Source organism: Episyrphus balteatus, chromosome 3, assembly GCF_945859705.1.
Source record: "Episyrphus balteatus chromosome 3, idEpiBalt1.1, whole genome shotgun sequence".
Taxonomy (NCBI): Eukaryota; Metazoa; Arthropoda; class Insecta; order Diptera; family Syrphidae; genus Episyrphus; species Episyrphus balteatus.
This window is the reverse complement of record NC_079136.1, coordinates 47,863,209-47,873,093: the sequence shown is the minus strand read 5'-3', so window position 1 is coordinate 47,873,093 and position 9,885 is coordinate 47,863,209. Positions and strand designations below refer to the sequence as shown.

Sequence of the window (9,885 nt, the reverse complement as noted above, 5' to 3'; positions counted from 1 at the left end):
AAAGAAATGAGAAGGAGTTATAATTTCTGAATTGTTAAAATTTTCTACAACTTCTTCAACTAGTGAGTTTGTTGTGTTTTCTCCTAAGTGTTGAGAGACCATGTGGTTTGTTAAGAAAACTTCACCAAGTTCTTCAGCTTTTTCAATGTCAGTATATAATGTTTTAGACTGTGTTTTTAAGAACGGCATACTTCTATTTTTGTTTTTAATTATTTTTACTATATTCCAGAAAGGTTTGGCACCAGGTTCTAGCGATTCTAATTTCGTGTTCCATTCTTCATTTCGTAAATTTTCAATTGCAGAAGTTATACGTTTGTTGAAGTACGACACCATACTTTGAGAGAAGGGTTGGTGATACCTCTGCCAGTTCCTTCTATGAACATTCCTTATTTTAATTAGTTCTAAAACATCTTTTGGAAGTGTTTTTGAGCGATTTTTAATCTTTTTTTTTTGGAACGCATTCGTCAACACAACTTAAAATAGTTTCAGTAAAGGTCTCAACAATACAATCAACATCGGCATTACAAGAGATATTTTCTAAATTTAAGGAATTTGTTTGCAGTTTCTTTTTAATTTTTGAGCGAAAAGATGACCAGTTAGTATTTTTAAGGTTAAAATAATATTTAACGTTCTCGACCCCTGACCAAAGAAGATGACAAAAAACTGGTACGTGATCTGAACTTAACGCATTCACAGTAAAAGGTGGTGAAATTTTAGTTTGAACATTAGTAACAAACAGATCAAGCACGGATGGACTTCCACGGGACGATGAAGGAAAATAAGTTGGACTGGACGGAAACAGAACAGAGACAGGAAATGTGAGAAGAAGGTTTGACAAGATATTCCCCCAAGCATTTGCTCGAAGACAACCCCAATCTCTATGGCGACAATTAAGATCCCCACCAATCAAATAATCGTCTTTAAGTGAGAAAAATTTAGAAAAATCTCTTTTAAGATGTTTTTTCTTACCTTCAGATGAGGACCCGCCGGGAAAATAAACGCAAAATACCTTTATATGTTTTTGATTACCTAGCTTAATTTCTATACCAATGTTTTCTATACATTTGGTAGCAAAAATTGGTAAAAGTGAGTGTTGAATTGATTTTCTTACTAAAATCACAACGTCACCGCCCCTTTGGTCTGTTCTATCAAGGCGGTAGCAATTAAAATTTGAAGAGGGTAACCTAACTTCAGATGAAAGCCAAGTTTCGGTCACCAACGCAATGTCAACAGTATTACAATTTAAAAAATTTATAAATTCTAAGTATTTGCTGCGAATACCTCTAGCATTCCATGTAATAATATTTATATATTCGTTTAACATCATATTACTTATCATTATTTGCATACAAACATTTTGTGGCTAAACGTGCGATGGCATTAAATTGATCTACTCTAGTTTTACAATTAGCTCATCTCCATGCATAGAGAATTAAGTTCTTCGATTGAGAAAAGTGAATTGTTGCATACATTGTTGTTGCTAATAGGTACAGGGCTTGCATTGACACCAACATGTGATCCATTTGACCATGCAATATTTGTTGGGGATTAAAGGTGTGTATTTGTATTGCTTGGTACATTGATTTTATTTGAAGGGGCTTGTCTTCGTTGACTAATTAGAGGAAAATCGGTCATTGACTCAAATAAAACCGGTTCTTGATGGTGACTAGGAGTGAAAGCATTTTGTGTTGTTGTTGTTGCTGCAGTTAAACGTTGTGATGGCGAAAATGATTTTGTTGGTGATGAACGTTCTTTAATTTGCAAATATTTTGTTCGACTTATACATGTAAGGTCAGTCGCTCTATGATCACCGTTGCAGTTGGCACATTTTGGATTTGTCATATTTGTGCAATCGTTAGTCTGATGAGAACCAGCGCAGATAGCACAATATGTTTTAATATGGCAATTTCGTTCGCCGTGACCGAACATCTGACACTTGTGACATTGTGTTAATTTACTTTTAAGTTTACGTTGAATGTTCCAGTTAACTTGTGTATGCAAAATTGAACGAAAGTTTTTTTTTAATTCATTTAATTTAATTGAACCATTTTCTAATGAAATTAGATAAATAGTGTCAATATAATGATCATATTTTTTAGATATTTTTTTAATATCAATGCACTTCAGACCAAGTTTAATTAGTTCTGTTTTTAGTGAGTTTACTTCAACATCATCTAGGCCATAAAGCACCACTTTGAAATGTCTTGCACTAATCAGATCATGCGAAAAAAATTGACAATTTTCTTCATTAAGTTTGGTTAGGACAGAATTATAGTTTTCAATGGATTCACACACTATTTTTATGCCAACAGATAATCTTTTTAATGAATATTCTGCGATATTTAATGATTTCATTAAGTTATGCACAAATTCAATTGGTTTTTTAAGAAGTTTAATTGGTGGAACATAGTTTTTTTTTTGATTAGCTGGCGACACAACTTCGTCCATTTCATCTTCTTCTGGATCATTATCGGGTTGACACTGTAGGGGATTCCAATATTTGGAATCTTTCCAATTTGGAGTATTTTTACGATATAAATGATCCATGTTTGCACAAAGTTTTTTATCCGAGGACAACTGCTTGTCCTCGAGTTTGGGTGATCTACCGCGCTTGGTAATGATTGAATATTAGTTACTCGCACACGATAGAGTTTACGCGTCTTACACGTTTGGGGGTCCGACTTAGACTGTATTTTAATGTTATTTTGAACTAATGCTATTATATTTTGATGCATTTATGCAGATTTTCTTTCCAACTTTGGTTTTCCTTTTATGGGAAAAACAAATATTAAAAAAGATTAAAGAAAAACATGGATTTTAATTATATTTTTTTCAATTTTTGCGAATTTTTAAGGTTTAAAGTAATTAAATACGTAATGTTACTAAATTATTTACGATTAAACCATCACGATCAATCCAGTAGGTTTTAAAACAAAGGGAACAAAATTAAAAAATAAAATAAAAGTAAGTATGGAAGTAAAATTTTTAAACAACAATTTTGGATTAAAAAAAAAAACATTTCATTTTTTTTTTTTGAAGATTCATGTTTAGAAAATTAATATTCTCTTAAAAATGGCATACCAACTTTTTTTGTTTTCAACTAACAATGAATACGGCCACATAATTTTGAAAGATAAATCACAACAGTAATGTTATACTGTTAAAAAAAGAGCCAATTCTCCTATGTTGAAATTATGCTGGCACAAAAATTATGTTTAAAATCGATTTGTGAGAACATCGTTTCTACCTCTCTTAAACGATGAAAAATTGTCCCTCACTCCCCATAATTTTTTCCTTAAATAAACTAGAAAATCGTATGATATTTATGTAACATGTATCATTTCATTTATGAAATCTTTTTCCGGGCTATTTGACAAAAGTTGCAGCTTATAACATGTTTCACATAAAAATGGTTTTACAAAATACTATTTAGTTACAAAACAGACAATAATCTGTACGGATTTTGTTTTTAAATTTTTGTCTGAATCTCAAAGGAACATCTGCAGATTCATCTATTAGATATGAGAGAAAATTCCGTATCTGCGCGATTTCTTCACAAAATTAGGATTTGTCAAGTTTAAATGTTGGAAGTTTTTCAACAACGAAAAAAAAACAAGCCAAGAGAAAAATAGGTAAATTGTGTATTAATACCAAAAACATTATCCAACTAATAATTTTTCTTATTTAATACATACATTCATAATGCTATTTTCTTCTCTAAAGCCTTAAAGCAGCAGAATTGTTAGTTCACTCTTAAGAAATTGGATTCATATTCGACAAAACATTCAGTAAACTCTAAATACAATTAATGTCGTTTTCGATTGGCTCTCCGGAACCGTCCGGAATCATTCAGAAGACTTCTGAAACCGTTTTATTGGCATGAAAATGACAGCCAGAACGCTTCTCAGAAGAGAAATTCTCTTCTTGATTTCAAATCAGAATCAAATCAAGAAGCACTAATACATCAATACATGAATACTCACATGTCAAAGATACACTCAATCATTGTTTATTATTATTTTTCATTCAAATTTTTTTCGTTTTCTCAAATTAATTTGTTTATTTATTTTCAAACAAATAAATAAAGCTTTTAAAATATTTTGCAAAACGAATTCCCGATTAATTTGTTGAATATTAGGTACTATTTTCTTCGCATATTAATTATTTTTCAAGTCTTTGCCATATTTGACATTTTAAATTTCACAGAAAAACAAACACAAACACAAAAAAAATAGAATTGAGTGGAAGCAATTCAAACTGTTTTATTGGATTTCAGAATGAGTGAATCCTTGAGTGATTCCAATCGAAAACGACATAAGTTTCTGTCGTTCAATTTATGTCGTTTTCGATTTGTTTCACTCAAGGATTCACTCTCGAATGGAACAGGTCAAATCGCTTCCACTCAATTCTGTTTTTTTTGTGTTTGTGTGTTTTTCTTTTAAATTTCAAATGTCAAATATTAATATTAATTTATTTTTCTTTCAAATGAAATGTTTTAAATTTTTTAAAAATTGTTAATGTTCAAGAAATTAATTGGGAAGCTGGTTTCCAAAATGTTTTAAGTAAGTTTGAAAATGAATAAAAAAATTTGTTTCGGAAAAAGAAATAATTTATTTCAAAAAATAAAAAATATATTGATTGAGTGATTGATTTGACTTTTAAATATTCGTGTATTAGTGCTCTCGAGTGAATTCCGATTTTAAATCGAGAAGAGAATTTCTCTTCTGAGAAGCGTTTTGCCTGTCACATTCGTGCGAATAAAACGCTTTCAGAAGGCTTCTGAATGATTCCGGACGATTCCGGAGAGCCAATCGAAAACGACATTTTAGTAAATTTAAATATTGAGTTACTTAGTTTTTTGAGGGCATTATATTCACGTTGAATCTGTTAGTTAAGATTAAGAGCCCATTTTTAAAAGATCCTAGCCAAGGATCAAAGCCAAAAACTGGGGTCAAAAGACCCGATCGAAGGAAAATTATATAGGTGTTAGAAATCAATGTACCTCAGTTAAAAGTTTATAAAATCAATGGCAACCGAACATCAAATTTATTTTCTCATTCAAATCAACATAAAATTCTAATTTTTTTAATGTAATTTTCTTTTTATTTTCAGAAAACCGCAATCACACTTTGTCAACAATTCGTGTCAGTTATTCAATACACCCATAAGGAAGAACTTTCGAAAAATCACGAGAACAAGCAAATTTTTCAATTATCGTTCCCATTTACGTTAATTGCAATTGAATATTTATTCAAATCCTAATAAGCTCTGAATTCGTTTGACATGCAAATATAAAAATGTCTTGAGGTTATTGTCGCGTCCTTCTACATACACATTCGTATTACATACCTACTGCAAAAAAAAAGTTAAACAATTTCATGTAAGAAAAAGAAACCTAATTCCAAGTTTACAGGTTGTTTCAATTGAAAATAACACGTAAAAAGAAAAAAAAGAAGAAATTAAATTCTAGTGGATTATCGATACGACCACCCAAATCGTCCTTCCGATTCTACAACTCGACTACAACAACACCAACAAGAAAGAAAAAAAAGCCAACTTCTCTCCTATATGCAAATGAATACATTAGGGTTAACATGGATGAGTGTGAGTGTTTATTTGCGCGAACTGTTCTTCTATGTGCTCATTTAACGTTTCGTGATTGATTTAAGTGCAAATCGTTAGAAAAAAAGAGTAAAGTGTTGAAAAAAAGTATATAAAAAAAGGAAAGATATTAAGCTTCAAGAAGGATATAAGCAAAAGTGAACAAGTGTTGTTGTTGTTTTTTGTTGTTGTAGTTTTTTTTGGTGTTCGGTATCGTGAGAATTTCCGATGAGTAAAAGTTTCAAAATCTAGAACGAAATTCAATCCTTGATGTTTTTGTTCGAAAACAAGTTGCAGTACAAAAAGGTGAGTGTTTTGAAAATTTATTTGTCAATTTTTAAATCGGTCAAAAAAGGGGAATTAGAAGGGACCTTTCTTTATTTGGCTAACTAGTCTAATTGTGTGTTCGCCCTTAAGGAATTTTTTTTATCAGAACCGAACCCAATTAAGAAAATTCTCTTCCTAGTTGTCAATTCCCACATAAATTGACAAGACACGATTTAATTTCAATGCTCTTTTGAGGACTTTCTTGATGATGACGACCAAGACGATGACGACGACTGCACTCATCCATAAATCATATACCTCGCTGAGTCCGAACTGGTTACCTTTGGACAATCACAACCTAACAAACTAATCCAGAACCAGGAATTAATTTCAGAACTGTGACCGCCTGGAGACACTGATGATCCGATTGTCCATCTGTTGATTGATTAGACGTGCGCAGCCAATAGTTGACTGCACTCTCTTGAAACTATCTCAGCTCAAGTCTAGCTTTAGGGCGGTAGGGTAATCAGAAAATTTCCTTCTTATTTTTTTTGTTCCTTTCTGATATTAATAACCTTCACTTTGGTTATCCGCGTTCATAGCAAGGATAGTGCCCAGGAACAATAGCTAACAAGCCGAGAATATAATTTCCATGACGAAGATAACGTATATAACGTAAAAAAAGGTACACAAGACAGCTTATAGCTTCTAGAAGTAATTTTTTGCTAAGCTATTTTACCCCAAAAAAAAGGAAGAAAAAAAATAAACGAAATAGATTCCCTTGGTGAGAACCAATGTGCCTTCGATTCTATTACACCAGGAACATGATTAAGTGCTGCCGTAAGCTGTGAGTTCCCAAGTCGAAGACAATTTCTATTTTGTAACCATTGCCGGAGTTGGGACCGTGATCCGTGAGCACGATAAAGAAATTCTTGCCCAGGCATGGCACCATCATACGGGGCTTTGCGCAAAGGAAACAAAAAAGAATCTTAGCGGGAGGATCTGTGTGGTGCTGCTGTATGATGCTGGAACCAGCATTAGAGAGTATAGCAGCGTTCCAAACTCACAAATTGAAAAGAATAAAGGATATAAATTGAAATTTTCACGCCACCAGGCATCGAAGACTTAAATTATTGCCTACTGATTTTGCGGGTTATTAATTTATTGCAATATGTTCGAAATTTATTTGTCTGTTAGTTAGAGTTTATGTTTGTGTATGAGTGTGAGTTTTTTTCCTTATTTTTGGTCAGCAAAATAAAAGGTCGTTCAAGTTCAAACTTTGGTCGAGGATTTATTCCCTAATTGGCTTCTTTTGATGGTTTAACAAGATATTGTTGGGATTTAAAATATGTACTTGATAAGGTTTTGTGTCTATTGAATTTTCTGATTACTAGACCATCAGGAACCTTTGATAAGTCAGGTTTTTTTCTTTCTAAATAAAATATGCTTAAACATTTTTTGAATATGATGATACATAAACTCAAGACTGTGGCATATTTTTTCCCAAAGATTTTTTTGAAGGATTGCATTTTTTCTTTGAATATACAATTCACATCCAGTACAAATGAGTTGTGCTTGAGTAGTAATCTGGTGTATGAATTAATACTAGGTACAATTTTTTAAGAAGTAAGGATCCAAGCAGTGACGGAGGACAGTGAAATTCCAGGTTCAAACAAGTAAGAGTGACGCCTGCTATCTCAGGCTTTGGTTTGTTAGTTGATACTGCTATCTCAGTCAACATTGTTCTAAATTTACTTATTTGAGTGAGTGGCAGAAAAATCTACTTATATTAATTTATTATCAAAGGTTTATCTTGAACGGTCACTATTGTGTATGTGTAAAATTTTTTTAAAGAAATGTTTATTGTCTAAACAAAAGTTCTATTTTACAATTTATAGAAGTAGTTGACCTCTTATCATTTTTTGTGCACTATACTTACGGTGACCATATTTCTAGGAGCGAAACCCGAAACAAATACAAAATTTGTTGGATCGTTTTGAACACATTGTTTTTTCAAAAAAAAAAAAAAAAAATAATTTGTGAAATGAATTTTCATAAGTCCGAAATCAAGAAATCTTTTTTTTTATAGCTACTGTTAAAAACTTCTTAAAAAAATATTTTTTTAATCAAAATTATGAGAACTGTTTTTTTTAAGCATTTTAATTTTATTTTAAATGATTTTGAAATTTTGTAATATTTAGTTGAATTTTTAATATGTCCTTAAAAGTTTTGAAATTTAGCTGGGTTCTGGGAGTTCAATACAATCATTTTTACTGTGGGATGGGGTGGGGGTCTTTTCTAAAATATGGTAATTTTCTAAAATATGATGAAAAATAAAGGTAATTGTCTTATTTTCATAAATTTTCTCGAAAACTAGAAGGCATAGAAGCATATGGTTTTGAGTATTTGATAAGAAATAAATAAATTGAGGCAATTTATTTCATCAATTATTTTCATATTTAAATCTTCGGTATTGGTAAAAATAATATTTAATGTGTTTTTTTTTAAACATTTTTTCCAAAATTTTGAAGTTTGAAGTTGATTATTTCGAGAACAATTAATTGAAATAATTTGATTTAAAAATAAGAATTAAGTGTACAATTCTGGCTTTTGAAAAAGGTATCATTCATAACTGTTGGTGTTGCCGTTGTTTTTTAATAATTTTTTTTTATTTTTCGCTATATTTTAGAAAATTGACAGTCCCGCCTAAACGAGGGGAGACAGACCCCCACTCTCTTTGAAAAAAATGATTGTATTGAACTATTCCACAAAATACCGTTATCAATTCTTGTCGCCCAAGTTATCGTACTCGTGTTGGGTTCTTTCCTCAAAAAAACTTTTTCTGATGTTGCATTTCAACCTGACAAACACAAGCTGGAACTAAATAATTGACGAAATTTTTTTAAAACCTTATGCTTTTATTCGAATTGAATTATTGGATTTAGTGTTTCAACTATAGGTTAAAATTTAAATTTTTAAAGGATTTCATAAAAAGTATTAAAAAAATAACATCAGTTTTTATTATTATTTTGAAAAAACGTTAGAATCATACTAAAAAAATTTCAATAAAACTCATTCACTTTCAAAAAATGGATTTTTCAAAAGAAAAAACTTGTTTTTACTCAAATTTTTGCTCGTTCGGGAGTATGAGAAATTAATGCACCAAAAGTGCCATACTTTTAACTCTACGCTAATATGAAAAACAATTTTTTCTCAGTGTGTTTCCATTAAATATTCATAAAAAATTGTTTAGTTGGATTAAGAAATAAAGATTGTTAAGAAAATAATAAATTAATTAACAATAACAGCTTTTAGTTTAATTGTATCACTAAAAAGTGGAAAAATCAGTATTTTTGAAATTCTTGAGTTATTTAGTCTCGGTTTGTTATCAAAACTTAATGTTTTTTTAAATTGTTAGAAAGGTCTAAATATCTTTTTTAAGTAAAAGAATACATTAACACATATATATAAATACATACATTTTAAAGAAACCTTTATATCTAATTTTTTCTAGTAGCTCTATTTAATTTTTCATATTTCGCTGGATATTCATACTAATTTTTAAGTTTTCCTTATTTTGAGCGTTTATTAAATTTTTCCAGAAAAATTTATTATTTATACTTAGGGTCAGTTGTCAGTAAACCTAAAAATCACATTCATTTATTTCTAAGAGCTCTATTTTATTTTTTAAATTTTGGTTTTCCACATTTTGGAGATAATTTCGTACTAATTTTAAAGTTATGATTATTTTAACTACATTGTTAACATTTTCCAGAAAATTTTTTTCAAACCTCAGCATTTGGGTTCACTTAGCCTAAAAGTCACACTGGTTGCTTTCTGAGAGCTTTATTTTTTAAAGACATTTTTATGAGGTAATTTCATACTATTTTTTTTTTTTTTTGATTTTATTAGGTATTACAAGTGTTTTCAAAATTTTGCTGGAAAATTTAATTTCGAATGCAATGTATTTCTGTTCAGGAAGTAAAATAAAAATACATAAAAAAAATTTTAAAAAAT

General features: G+C 30.2%; 1 protein-coding gene across 1 annotated transcript in view; it reads left to right on the top strand.

Annotated features, from left to right (window-relative positions):
- The first annotated feature begins 4,451 nt into the window (after window positions 1-4,451).
- The window catches only part of LOC129914692 (cadherin-86C), a 313,316-nt gene continuing 307,882 nt past the window's right edge, over window positions 4,452-9,885 (top strand). Inside the window, exons 1-2 of the mRNA XM_055994033.1 lie at window positions 4,452-4,562; window positions 5,113-5,907. The gene's annotated coding sequence lies outside the window, so the exon portion shown is untranslated. The remainder of the gene's footprint in view (window positions 4,563-5,112; window positions 5,908-9,885) is intronic.